Source organism: Alligator sinensis, unplaced genomic scaffold (genome assembly GCF_000455745.1).
Source record: "Alligator sinensis unplaced genomic scaffold, ASM45574v1 scaffold602_1, whole genome shotgun sequence".
NCBI lineage: Eukaryota > Metazoa > Chordata > Crocodylia > Alligatoridae > Alligator > Alligator sinensis.
In genome coordinates, this window is record NW_005841976.1 from 2,021,302 (window position 1) to 2,035,786 (window position 14,485).

At 45.1% G+C, this 14,485-nt stretch overlaps 1 long non-coding RNA gene across 1 annotated transcript; it reads left to right on the forward strand.

Moving 5' to 3' along the window:
* Positions 1-9,188: 9,188 nt before the first annotated feature.
* On the forward strand, positions 9,189-13,001 carry LOC102386338. Its single transcript, XR_323498.3, has 3 exons — positions 9,189-9,264; positions 11,805-11,994; positions 12,762-13,001. It is a non-coding gene; the product is annotated as an uncharacterized LOC102386338 (long non-coding RNA).
* The last annotated feature ends 1,484 nt before the right edge of the window (positions 13,002-14,485 follow it).

Here is a 14,485-nt window from a genome sequence, read left to right on the forward strand (position 1 = left end):
GGACCTTGCCATACCGCGCCGCGGTTTTCTCCAACCCCGCGTGCCCGGACTGCTGGCCACAGCCTGTGTGCACAAAGACAGGCCCGGCTCACCCCCGGCTCGCACATGGCGACCCAGATGGGATCGGGAGAGAACTCGCACATGGCAACCCAGGCGGGATCGGGAGAGGGCCCGCACAAGGGCCACTACAGAATGGACTAGGGCAACTCATAACTGATAGGATGGAAAAATAATTTCTTTGCTTCTGTTTTTCTGGACATGGATACAATTGCACCTCCCAATGAGTGAGAGTAATACCAATCCACCAATGGTCATCACTGACCTAGTGAAGGGGCACTTGGAAGGGTTGGACATATTTAAGTCATCAGGCCCCAACGATCTTCACCCAAAGGTACTAAAGGAATTGGCCAATGACATAGCAGAACCACTAGCACAGCTATTTGAGCGCTCATGGCACTTGGGACAGGGCCCAGAGGACTGGAAAAGGGCCAATGTGGTCCCTATCTTCAAGAAGGGGAGGAAGGAGGACCCGGGTAATTATAGGCCAGTTAGCTTCACCTCTATTCTTGGCAAGACCTTAGAAAAAATCATAAAGGATCACATTTGCAGGGGGCCAGTGGGTAACACAATAGTAAGGGACAATCAGCATGGGTTTATAGCAGGCAGATCCTGCGCCAGTGTGACGAGGTAATAAGTAAGGCTAACCGCACCCTTTCTTGCATCAGCAGGTACATCATGAGCAGGTCTAGGGAAGTGATAATTCTCCTCTATGCAGCATTGGTGAGGCCAAAGATGGAGTACTGCGTCCAGTTTTGGGCGTTGCACTTCAAGAGGGATGTGGATAACCTTGAGAGGGTTCAGAGGAGGGCTACTCATATGATTAAGGGCCTGGAGGTAAGACCCTATGAGGACAGACTGAGGGATCTGAATCTCTTCAGCCTCCGCAAGAGAAGTCTGAGAGGTGATCTTGTGGTTGCCTACAAACTCATCGGGGGGCCAGCGGGGAATAGGGGACACTCTGTTTACCAGGGCGCCCCTGGGGGTTACCGGGAATAACAGCCACAAACTGAAGGAGAACGGATTTAGACTGAACATAAGGAATAAATTATTTACGGTAAGGGTTGCCAAAATATGGAATGGACTTCCAAGGGAGGTAGTGCTTTCCCCTACCCTGGAGGTGTTCAAGAGGAGATTAGACAGGCATCTGGCTGGGGTTACCTAGCCCCAGCACTCTTTTCTGCCTGGAGCAGGGGGGGGGACCCGATGATCTACCAGGTCCCTTCTGACTCTAGAAATCTATGAAATCTATGTGCTCTGGCGCATGACAGGTTGCCCCAGATGGAGTAAGGGAGGCTGGGGCCAGCCCCTGAGCAACCTTACCTGGATCCTGGGGGCTTCCCGGAGCTCCAGCAATGGCAATCCAGGCATGCAGACCCTAGCCGGCAGCTAGAGCATGGCTCTTGCTGGCAAGGATCTGGTTTTGGATGACACATGCTGCTGCCATTTGTGCTGCCCCCCTTTTTTCTGGTGTGGGATTTTTGACGCTGGGAAGTTAGCAGCGTGGTGAACACATGTATGCTTGGCATATATGGTTTGTGGTGCCGCAGACAGGAATGCAGTATCACATACCTCATGTGTGTGCCCATGGGGATGCCCTCTGTGGGCCTGAGGATGCTGAAGTGGATGGATGGGAAGAGAAGGAGGGGTTGTGGATGGGTGGTTGGGCTGTGGGAAATACTAATGGCCAGATCCTACTCCATCTATTAAGTACCTAAGTGTAATTCTATTCCACTCCTGCTCAAGTCCCTGAAAAACTATTAATACAAAAGGTGGATGGTCCTTATCCTTGCTACTGTTGTGTGACTTAGTTTTCAGGCTAAGATGACAGCAGATTACAAAAATAGATGCATTAATGGATTTTTCAAGGACTCAAGCAGGGTTGAACAGCATCACATTTGGCATCTGAGTCCACTTAGGCATCTAATCAGGGGGAGTAGGACCTGGTCCTAAATTTTCACTTTAGCACTGTATTAAGCCATTTTGAGTCAGCATTTTGAGCAGACAGGGTGAGTGCTGTTCTGTTCTAAGTAGAAATGAGGGGAAAGGGTTTATGAATAGGTGATGGTCTGAGAGTGATGAGAATACTTTTTAAATGCATATAGCAAGACTTATACTGAGTAGATCTGTCCTTGGAGCTGCAGTTATTTTTATCATGTGGGAACAGAGTAGAAGTCAATGGCTATATCCAAGAAATTTCCAGTTCACTTCATACTACAAAATACCAATTACTTTTAAAATCACATATAAAGAGGCACAATTAGGCTGCTTAACAGCTGAGGCCTCTTGCATGTAGCTGACACTCGGGGTGTGCTGAAACATCTAGAGTCTCCTGCATCCAGCTGTACCTGGTTGGATTCTTGTGTAAAGAGATCCTGGCTTTCCCTTGCCCCTCCTTCAATCCTAAATTGTCTTAGCAGTATCCCCCATAAAACACAAGTTAATGTTGACAAGACATGGTAAAGTCCTGTTCAGTTCGTTGTATTGTAAGCGGATGCTGTGAGGGCTGGCAGAAGGCTTGTTCTTGTCTTTTGCTTTCTTGTATGGGAATGTCAGGTCCTTATTTCTGGTCTGCTATTGCATGAGCTATTGCATGCTCATCCCTATGGCAATTGTCTCAGATGGCTTTGTTGCAATATTGAAAGGAAACAATCTGTGTGTGAAAGATTTCTGGTAACCCCACATGCCAGTTCCTCTGCTGGTCACTTCTGGAGGCCTGGAAGAATTCTTTAATTGCTTTGGCTTCTGGGGTTTTTAGCTTTCCTCTGAAACACTGGACATGTCCATCTTTAGGTGTCCCATTGAGTGTCCCTGGAGTCTGCCTGGAAGGTCTGTCATATGTGCTCAGAGTCAAACTCTTCACCAGCTTTGGATTCAAGAACAAATTTATCCTCCACATCAGATCGGCAAGGGTCGCTTTTTTTTACCTTCCTGTTTGGCATGGGGGATTATTCTCTCCATATGTTAATCTAACAAATTCCCTGCCATTGCTGTAAGGAACAAATCAGAGGCCTTGACAAATTAGAGACCTCCATCTTCTATATATCTTCCATTTTATAATGATTGGAACTGTTCTTTCTGTTCTTGCTTAATTAAAAGGCAAGGATTTCTTAGGGGGATATTTTTTTATTGCACCAACTGCAGAGTTGGGCAAACTTTTGAATGAAAAATCATTCTCAGTCTGAATGTCTTGCATCCAGAACTTTGACTAACTATCCCACCTATGCAGCTGGTTCAATAAAAGATATCACCCTAAAAATATTTGCCTCTTGCATAATTCCTGGACTGTCACAGCTACACTATCACTCTAACACTACCATAACTAATTAAAAGAAGTTACAGGCAACCCCCACTTAGCACTCTTAACTGATTCCGGAAAAACTGAGCGCTAAGCAAAACAGCGTTAAGTGAAACAGATTTTCCCATAGGAATGAATGTACTGTAAATAAATATAATTCATTCCTGGGGCTCCCCACTCAAAATAGAATCACTGAAATCCCTGACTAGTACTATGAATTCAATGAATTCAGACATCTAAATGTATGTAAATGTTTTATTTAACACTTTGAACTTTGAAATAATATATAAAATTACAGGGGTTGAAGCAGGAGTTGTGCACTTCCTGAAAAAGGAATGCATTGATAGTCACACTTCGAGCTTCTTCTTTTCATTGTAGAGCAGCCTGTAACAATTGATTTCATTGTTAACTCCTCTTGCAACTGCAGAACTGCAGTGCATGTCAGGGTCATTCTCATCAAAGTAGGAAAGAAAAGCTTCAAGATTTTTGAAAGCTTCAGCCATGCCTTTGCTGGTTAAGGCCCTTGCTGGCTGAACATCTTCCTCAGCATCTTCCTCCTCTTCATGGCATCTCTGCTGTTTTATTTGAATGAGGTCCTCGTTGCTCAATTCCTCCCTATTGGAATCGATCAACTCCTGAATATCCTCAGATTCAAGTTCATCAAATCCAATTTTCCTTCCAAACTTAACAATGTTTTCCTGAATTGTAACCATTGGTTCCTCAAACTCTTGGGAACCCTGGACACAGTCTGCCCAAAGCTTTCACCAGATACCATTCATTGTTTTGGAAGCAACTTCATGCCAGGCACTTGAAATGTTATCTATTGCCTTATGGATATTATAACCCTTCTAAAATTATTTTAGGGTCAAAGCACCCTCTGTGTCTGTAGCCCTGACTGCCTGGGTGAATGTTTTTCTTATGTAATAAGCCTTAAAGGCAGTAATGACACCCTGGTCCATTGGTTGTATAATGAAGGTGGTATTGGGAGGCAAGAAAACAACTTTGAGATTATCACTGAGGTCATCTAGTGTGGTAGGATGTCCTGGTGCATTGTCTAAGATGAGAAGTGCCTTGTGGCACAGATTGTTCTCAGCACAATATTTTTCAACTGCAGGACAAAAATAATCCCTGACCCAACTCTGAAAGACTGACATTGTCACCCAGGCGTTCTTGTTAGACTTCCCAATGACTGGCAGACTGCTTTTAAGATACCTCTTGAGAGCCCTGGGATTTTTCTGAGTGGTATACAAGCAGTGGTTTCAATTTAAAAGTCCTTGCAGCATTACCACCAAGCAATAAAATAAGTCGATCCTTTGACACCTTAAAACCTGGTGTTGACTTCTCCTCCCTGGGAATGTAAGTCCTAGAAGGCATTCTCTTCCAGAACAGGCCTGTTTCATCAGTATTGAAGACATATTGAGAAATAAAACTTCCTTCTCAATGATTTCCACAAGCATCTTTCTATAACAGGAAGCTGATTGGGTGTCAGCACCAGCAGCCTCCCCCGAATAGAAACATCATGCAAGTTTCTGCATCTTTTAAATCTTTCGAACCACCCCTTACTTGCAATAAAAGGCTCAGAAGCAGACCCCTCAGGCAAATCTTTCTGTAAATCATCATACAGACTCTTAGCCTTCTTTTGAATAAGCAGCATGCTCAAGGGCAAACGGCATTGAGTTGTATCCTCTGTCCACACACTTAGCCTCTCCATTGCTAATATAATTGGAGCCCTACTCCTACTGAGCTTCGGAGCATTCAAGGGAGTTACAATTCTACCACATTCTTTTATTTTGTCTTTATTTTTCAATATGGTCCTAACAGTTGACCCAGCCAAATTCAGCACTCTACAGACCTCATTCTGGTACTACCCTGCCTCAGTTCACTTCAGGACATCCAATATAAGCTCCAGCATTATGCCTTTGCACTGTTTTTTCTCAGCACTTGCAGTCTCAGAGTCACTTGCATGTTTCTGACTCCTGATGACTGATTTCAACACGGAGCTCAAAAGATGAAGCAAGACAGTGACACAAGCACAAAAGAGCATGAAAGAGCACAGAGCATGAAAGTTTTTGATGAAGCAAGATGGCACCGAGGCTGTGCACTGCCGATACTCCTTGCTCAGTACCCATGATCGTTACAGCAAAACTCACTGAGTGCTAAGTGAAATCGGGGATTGATGTGAAATGAGAACTGCAGCGAAATAGAGCTAAGCGAAACAGGGTTAAGTGGGGGTGTTGTATATTGTTAAACTGCAGAATGGTCATGTTTTACTGAATCCCAGTCCCTTTCCTATCTTAAATTCCATCCTCATTCTCTCAATTCCAGCCCCCACCCCTCTCCACTAGTTTCCCAATCTCCTCTAAATTCCTACTGCCTTTTCCCTGTGACTTTCTGCTGTCTTTCTCTGCTTTCCCTCTGCCCCTGTTGCCTCTGTCTCTTCTGTCGCTTTTCCTGTGATTTTCTGCTGTCCCCCTGCTTCCCACGCTCCTACTGCCTTTTCCCTGTGACTTTCTGCACCTTTCTCTGCTTTCCTGCTGCCCTGCTACCTTTCAGTCTCTCCTGCTGCTTTTTCTGTGATTTTTTGCTGTCTCTCTCTCTGGTTTCAGGCTTCCCTCCCCCACCCCCCAGCTTCCCAGACTTCTCTAGCTGCCCCAGAGCCATCCTCTGGCTCCCCCACACAGAGCCATCCTCTGGCTCCCCCACACACAGAGCCTCTCTTTAACACCCATACTTTCCCTTAGTCCCACTTTCCCTCTCCAGCACCTACCTTTTCAGCTTCCCCGTAGCTCTGGCTCCAGGCCCAGACTCTGTGCTGGCATGCTTCCCTGTTCTGCAGTTTTTCAGGGTTGTCTTTTAATCAGTTAAAATCAATTAACCTAAAGTTACCCCAAGCCTCAGTTCTTCAGCCCAGGCCCCCATAGTCTACCGGTTCCAATCCTGGTCCTGGTAACTTTAACTCCCTACACTTCTACTTTCTTACCTTAACCTTTCCCCAGGTATCCCAAGTACACCAAGCACACGCATACATACACATCACAACACCCAACTTAGAAACTCACCTGTGTGTATGTGTAGGTGGGCGGTATGTGTGTGAATTAGTGAATACACATATATAGATATCATTGTGTGTGTGTGGTATATGAGTTAGTAATCCATGTATGTGTATTGGATGTGCAGGCGTTGGTAACTGGTAACTGATTCTGTCTAAATGTGGTGTGTGTAGCGTGTATGGGCTTAAACTGGCGATAGGTGTGCATGAACCTAGACTGGTTATTTTGAATGTGTGTGTATCTGAGTTGCTAGTGAGTGCACTGAAAGGGCCTCAGCTCCTGCCTAGTACATGGTTGGAGACCCACACCACCTTGTGCAGCCGCTGGGTCCCTTAATCTCTGCAGACCCTGTGCACCAATCCATGCACCAAGGGCTCCTGCCTCATGCAGGGATGGGGACTCACACTGACCTGCACAGCCACCGAGGTCCTGTCTGACCTCCAGACACTCCATGCACCGACCCATACACTGTCACCATGCTCTTCTCATGGCAGCTGGGATGCAGCCGCTTCTCCCCATTGGAGGCATCTTTAGGGCACTTCTGGGGCAACTGCTCCACCCCTGCTAGTCAGCTTCACTGGATCTTCTACAGCCCTTGTGTGACAGAATACCCTTTAGGGTGTTTGTCACTTTAAGGACTGGAGCAAGGAGCTGCAAGGTGGCTAATGAGAGTGGCCATTTTGGGAGAGCTTTGTTATAAGAGCAGAGCATTTTGAGATCAGCCAGCTAGGAGCAACATTATCTGGCAGAGCTCCTGTTCCAGGAATATCTCAGAGGTTATGGTGAGGCTATGGGGAAGGAGGAGACCTCAATGGTCCTGGGCATGACCTAAAACTGCACCCTGCTGGGATAGGGAGGCCTCATGGTCCTGCCTGTGGTAGGGCAGGGCCATTCAAATATCAGAACCGAGAACCTCTGCGGTATAAAGCAGGTCAGGGTGCCTAAATCCTTGCCCCCACCTTTGGGTGAGTGATAAGGAGAGAGGTGGGGCCAGATAAGCTTAGTGAGAAGTGCCTGAGTCCCATGGGGTATTGGGCCCTGGAGTGGGGGCCAGGCACACTGAAGGAGCAGCACCTGAGCCCAAGGGGGTGTAAGACAAAAGCCCGGACTCTGAGAGTTGCAGGGCAGAGCTGTGGGGCCAGTTAAGCTCAGGGAATAGTGGCTGGGCCCTAAGGGGTGGAAGACCACAGGCCCTAGTATAAAGGGGGCAGAGTTGTGGCTCAGTGAGGGGCTAGGCCTGAGAGAGCCCAGAGTGGGGTCAGCAGTCACTACCCAGATGAGGGTCAAAGTGGACCCAAAAGGCTGGGCCAGGGCTGGCTGAAGTATGAGTCAACAAGCCTGAGGATCTTTCTAGAGTAGGGCGGTGGGACTGTGGCCAGGATAGGCAGCATGTAAGAGGCCCTTGGGAGAGGGGGGCAGAGTGTGAGGGGCCCTTGTGAGAGGGAGGCAGTAAGGGAGAGGCCCAAGTAGGGAAGTATGTGAGTGGCCTTACAAGGGGCTATGTTCAACCTGCCTGTAAACAGGAGCTGTTTATGTTTACAGCATGACATCAGCGAGGCATGGGATACATGTAGGGATGGTAGGAGCATGTACTGATTGCCCATGGTCATTTGGGCTCATGAAGGGCAGCCACCTGCCTATTTGACATCATAATTATTTACCAACAAGGTGTGGCAAGGGAGAAAGGTGGTCAATTTGCCCAGAGACAAGGGCGGGGCCATACTAGTATCAGGCCTGGAAGGTGCCTTTGTCACATCTTCTCATCATCGTCCCTCAACAAAAGCTCCCCATGTGCTGGGCACACTGGCTTTTTATTCCACCCCCAAACTGGGAGTGGACCAATAGGAAAGCCTGAGGGATTAGTTCCCCCTCAAGTCCTCTTCTTCACCTTGCCCCTAGGTCAGGGCAGGGAAAGCCTCTCTCCCATCTCCTCCTGATTGGTGGGGAAGGGGAATGCCCCCACCAATCAATCTGAGCCTTCTGGCTCAAACTGGCAAGATGGGCTGCCACTGGGAAGCCTGCCACACCTGAAGAAGTGTGTTTGAAAGCTTACAAAGAACAATTGTTCCAACTATTTAGTTGGTCTAATAAAAGATATCACATTTACCTGGAGAACTTTGTCTGCCTATGTCCATAGACCAACATGGCTATAACCAACATCAGTGAAACAAATTTGAATATATCCAATCAAAGTGTAGAAAAATGCATATCATTAATGTTTGTATATCTGTGGTTGTAAACCTGGGAAGTTTGGGGAATGATGGGCCTGAGTTGCTGGGGAAACAGCTAACAAGAGCTCAGAAATCCTGGGGTCTGGCCTACATTTATCATCATAGGAAACAGTATGTTTGTGCATTTCCATTGCCTGAGCTGAATGCTAGTTAAACTTATGTTTAGCTTTCTAATACAGAGGTTCTCTTGAAAAGTGACAGATGTGCTCTTTTTTTCCCAAGGCCCTGCTCCTTTTGTTCCAATTTGGCGATAGAGGGTTTTCCTCCAGTTGCAGTGGCAGGACATTCATGGAGTCCTCGTCTCCCCAGCTTTTTCTGTGACACATTGTAGGTCCCATCCTCTGTGCCCCCCTGTAACAGGGAACCCTAGCCCTGTTACCAAGAAACAGGGCGGTCCCTTTAAATCCAGAGCCTTCCGGGCATGGCTGGCTAGTCAAGTAGGGGTTAAGGATCGAGCCCTGCACACTGGTCAGGTGACAAGAAGGGGAAGGCCAGAACCATATAAACTGCAACTGGAGAAGGCCAGAGAGGCAGCAGAGCAGGGGACTCTTGATGATGATGGTGCAGCTGCAGCAGTCTCTTTGGGAAGAACATGCCACGCTGTGAGACAGACACACGATCACATAAAGTAAGTGGGCACTTTGCCTCTGTTATTCCTTTATTATTATTTTCATTATATGGCCATAGAAGCCTATGGTTTACATTTGATGTTAAAAATGCCAGTGGTTTGTGGCTGAGGCTGTAGGGGTGGAAGAGGCCTCGTTAGTGCCAAAGGGCACTGTGATAGAGGGCTCAAGAATTCCTACTGTATTAGGGGTGCTGTACTAGGGCCATGAGCCCAAAGTCACTTGAAGGGGAGATAGGAACTGTGAAGCCAGGTCCTAGTGGGCGGACCTAGGTGAAAGACCCTAACTACAGAAAGAAGGGCAAAGCTGAAGGGGGCTGAGGCCCCAAGAGTCTGGCACCACAGGGGCGCACAGTGTAGAAGGGCCAGTAGGCCTGGTGCTGCAGAGAGCATGGAACAGAGGACCTTGAGCCCGAGTGAGTTAGAGAGCTAGAGCCCCGTGTCACACCCCCATATGGTACTTTGTTTCTCTGATATGTGCTGGGTTAGAATGGATGACCTCGGAGGCCCTGCAAAGTACTTATATTTTGTTCACCATCAGGAGCATGCAACCACAAATAGACCAGTCTTGGTTGTGTGGCAGTATTTAAGCAGAAAAGTGATATCTAGTCAACATCAGAATGGAGAGCTCAAAGGTAAAAAAAAAATGGTTGGTCCTAGTGGGATGCAAAGCAGCGTGGGATAACTGCTGGAGGACTACCCAGAAATCACACAGTACAGAGGCACCCATACAAACACTAATGAGTATTAATTTATTATGCAGTAAACATATTACCCTTTCAAATGGAATGTGAATTCACTCTCCACATATTATGCCCTAAGAATTGCATGTTGTGAATGCAGTTCATTTCAATGCACAGCCACTGAGTATAATGGAAAGTAAGCCCCTGTGTGTAAGAAAGACCTTTGGGAAAGGAAGCAGTTTAGGGGCAAGAGATTGCAAACATTTCAGCATGGACAAATCACTCTCCAGTCATCTGGAGCTAGGTTTTTAAGGGCTTCTTAATTGCAAAAGATGAAATAGGCACTGGCAGAAGCAGAGCAGGCTCCTTCAGTGCTTAGCACTGGTGGTGGGGTTGGGGGGAATATTCAGGCGAATGGAGGTGGGAGGTTGGCAGGAAGGCAGGGAAACAGTCTTACCAGTCCCTGGTCTCCGCATTTAAGTTGCAGCTGCTACTCCTGTAGCTGCTGCTGTAGCTACATGGGATCTTGCTGCTGCTGCTGGGGGACAGTTCCACTGCATATCACCTAATGCAGGGTTGCACCTACCATAGCAAAGACTCCCTAGGGGGGTTTATCCCCTCAACCCCAGATATACCACTGGGTGAGTGACTGCACCTGCCTGGCCCTAATGGCCAGGCAGCACGGTGCTACTTTTGCCATGGCAAAGAGTCCTGAGGCGGGGCGGGGGCGAGTCTGGCACCCTCTCTAGATGGTGCTTGGGGCTGGTGCTCTGAGTACCCCCCGGCCCTTTCTCATTGGGCTATTGGGCACCTCACGAAATCTTTGAAAATGCATATCACCCAATTGAAATGATCAGTATGTTGTGGAATATTATGTAATGTATCTCTCTGAAGATATGACTGAAAATCTGTGGCAATTGCTTTTCTATATTGAACTAATAACCTGTTTAAATTTTGGGAAGTATTTAGATCTGTGGCTAGGCACCGCCTGATTTTTTTTTTTTTAGAAATTTGATTTCCTTAAGCTAGCTAGTGACTCTTCCTTTTTGTTCAATTGTGAAAATGTTAATTATCTTGCTTGGAAAAAGGTGAAGTACATTTTAAATTAAACTTTTTGCCAAAAACAGAAGCATAAAGTCCATAAAACTGTTACTAAGAAAAAAAAGAAAACCCTCTTCATGCTTGAGTAACTTTCTTTAATTTTTTTTTAAACCTTAATTGTTTTTAAATGTACACAATTGACTTGTAAAAAACTTACTCTAGGTACTGGAATATAGATATATCATTAAGGCCTTGATCAAGCATATTCTTAAATAAATGCATGGGTGAACATGTAGGAATGGAATAGATGACTTCTTGAAGTTCCTTAAAACCTTATTTTCTATTACTTGAACATATTCACTGTAGTGAAACTAAATTGTTCAAGATTAAAAAGTCTTATAGAAATCCATAGCAGTAATGTTAAGCAAAGATTTAATAGGGAAATGCTATTTTTTCCTTTAAACCATGTTAGAGATTTGAGCAGAATAAGGAGGACCAAAATCCCCTTACACTGTTAAAGAAGTGCTCCTTACTCCAAGCACTGCAAAAGACAGCCATAAATCTTCTTTTTGAGGATCCTGTTGAAAGCCCTGGCATAATGGGCAAAGCCATGATGGAAAGATGTGTTAGAGATGGATCTAGTACAGTGGTTGTCACACTACTTTTTTTTTTTTTTTTGTAGACCATTTGAAAATTGCTGAGGGTCTTGGCGGACTACTTAATAAACTTTGTTTTGTTCTGCAAATCAAAGCACACAATTCATATTTTAATATCAGTAGTCTTACCTTACAAGTACAGATATTCTTGATTGTTCTGCAGCCTTTCTGCGGACCACCTGAATGGAGCTCGTGGACCAGTGGTGGTCCATGGATCACAGTTTGAGAACCTCTGATCTCGAAGATACAACACTATGAAGATTCTGGAGAGCAGTGATCCTCATTGTGTACCTTCCCCGGGCTGTGAATTGTTTACTGCGCTTCTGGATAGTTAAATCTCGGAATTTAATAAGGTATATTTTTCTTGTACCTCAATATTAGCAAGACTAACCCAGTTCCAAGGATCTTTGTCACTAGACTTCATATAAGGATTTTGCCCATCAAATTTCCTACCTATTATTGCATCACTTCTAATTAACTCCCCAGTTAAAAGATTTAATACTTTCAACTTGAGTCTGCAATTTGAGAATCCTATCAAAGCTTTTCTGAAATTAACTACTGTTAGTTCTATTCATTGCTTGAAATTCATCATGGACTTCTTCAGATCATTAATGGCTGTATTAAATGAGCACAGGCAGAATATGACATCTCACTAAGTACTTGTATGATCCTCATCACCATAATACCTGAGCACTTCACAGTCATTAATGGATTTTATCCTCCTTCTCTACCCACTTGAGTAAGGAAGTATTATCCCTAATTTACAGATGGGGAGGGGAGACAAAGATTAAGTGATTTTTTTTCTGAGATTATATAGAATATTTGTGGCTCTTTATAATTAATCAAAATTCTCTTGAATCCAGCCCCCCCACCCCCTCCAAATATTTTCTAAGTTAATTTTTCCATAGAAAACAGACACTGAGGCCAGTTTCTCTTCTACCTGTTAGGTATATACATAAACTTAGGCACCTTAGGGTGATTCTGTTCCCTTTAGTTCACTTCTGAAAACTTACGATTGCCTCTACTTTTGTAACGCACCATCATCTTACCCTTAAGATTCAATCACATAACAGCAATGAGGAGAAGTGCCCAACTACCTTTTGCATTAACTGTTTTTCAGGGACTCAAACAAGATGGAACAAAATCAGACTTCGGTGCACCTCAGTCCACTTTCATGCCTGATTGGTGGACTAGAATATTGTCTTTTGTGAAAAAAAAATCACCTTGTCAAACAATTTAAATGGGGATGTTTCAGCATGTCTTAACCTACATGGTCATTGATCAGAGTGCAAATATGTGTAAACAGCAAGACTAGAAATTAAGAACCCCTAACTGCTGAGTATGATACCAACAGCCTTCTGATCATGGGTAAGTACTGTAATTTTTTTAGCGGTAGGTTTCCTTCATCTGGTAAGTGGAACCAAGTTCCTGCTACACCAAGGCTTAATTGGGTAGAATGCGAGATGTGAAGTTGTGATATGTAATATCTAAAACCAGGTTATATAGGGTGAACTCTGAAAAGAGAAGGGGTTATGTTCTGCCTGTACCCATGAAACTTTTTTTCCAGTTTACAGACAGTGAAGTGAAGCAGAGGAATCTACAAAAGGAAAAGGTTGATGGGTCTCTAAATTCCACTAGGAGTGCAAGACTGTGGGCCTTTAAACATCGTATAACCCCTGTGGCACCTATATTTTCACTAGCAAATTCCTCTAGGTTCATAAATTCTGCTTCTGCATATACCTAGTCTTGTTGGGGCTGAGCAAGTTTGTTCCCATGTCTCACTAAAGCTCAGGCAGGAGCTTAAGTGGAATCATAGAAAAGTAGGGTAGGAAGGGACTTCATGAGGTCATTTAGTCCAAGCCCCTGATCAAGACAGGATCAACCCTGTCTAAACTCTCCGTCAAGTGTCTGTCTTATCTTTTCTGGCAAATTTCCAAGGATGGAGATTCCACACCCTCTCTAGGTAGCCTGTTCCAATGCTTAATCACTCTCATTCTTCCTAATATCCAGCCTAAATGTCCTCCCCTGCAGTTTGAGAGTGTTGCTCCTAATCTTGTCCCTTTGGGCTACAGAGAATAGTTTATCTCCAATCTCCATAACTACGTATGTTGCTTTCGGTTTGATCTAGTAGGTATGATCGGAGCTAAATTGGACTCTGCACACTTCTCAGCAGCAGGCTAGCAGATGCTTCAGTTGAAAACCCCAAAGGAAGAAGGAGTAGTGGTTTTGAGCCACTTAAGGCACTCTCAGGGTTGGAGGAAGACGTGGACTTGACTGCCCTCAGGCGGGGTTGAAACTGAATCTGGGTCTCCCACATTCTGGGCAGGTGCTCTAACCACTCAGCTCCTGTATACAAAGGGAAGCATCAGCAACATCTCTTTTGGCTGTGCTCTGATTTAAAAAAAAAAAAAAAAAAAATCAAATTAGATACTTTAACCCATGAGAAGACTCAGGATTCCAAGTTGCAGGTAGAATTAGACACCTTTGCACCTCAGATAAAGGCTCATTAAGTCACAGAAGGGCAGGATTTAAGATGTCCTTCCTTGCAGCATTCATTTAGCTAGTTTAAGTGGTTCCCTGCTCACTGTGCTACCTGTTTCAATTCTCTGCCTAAGTTTCATATACCTGCATGGGGAGAGATTAATATCCAGGCGCCTACTGCAGCAGAGTTTGTCTCAGTGGGAATCTATGCATAAGTGACTTGTCCAAGGAGTCTGTAGTGAGGTAGTTCTCCCAAGAGTTGGGCTAATTTTTTCCTAGCCCTGAATTACAGCTCCTTTCCTCCCATTTCAGCATATGTGAAGCTACACACAGAAAATGAGTGATTCTGTTTTAATATTCATC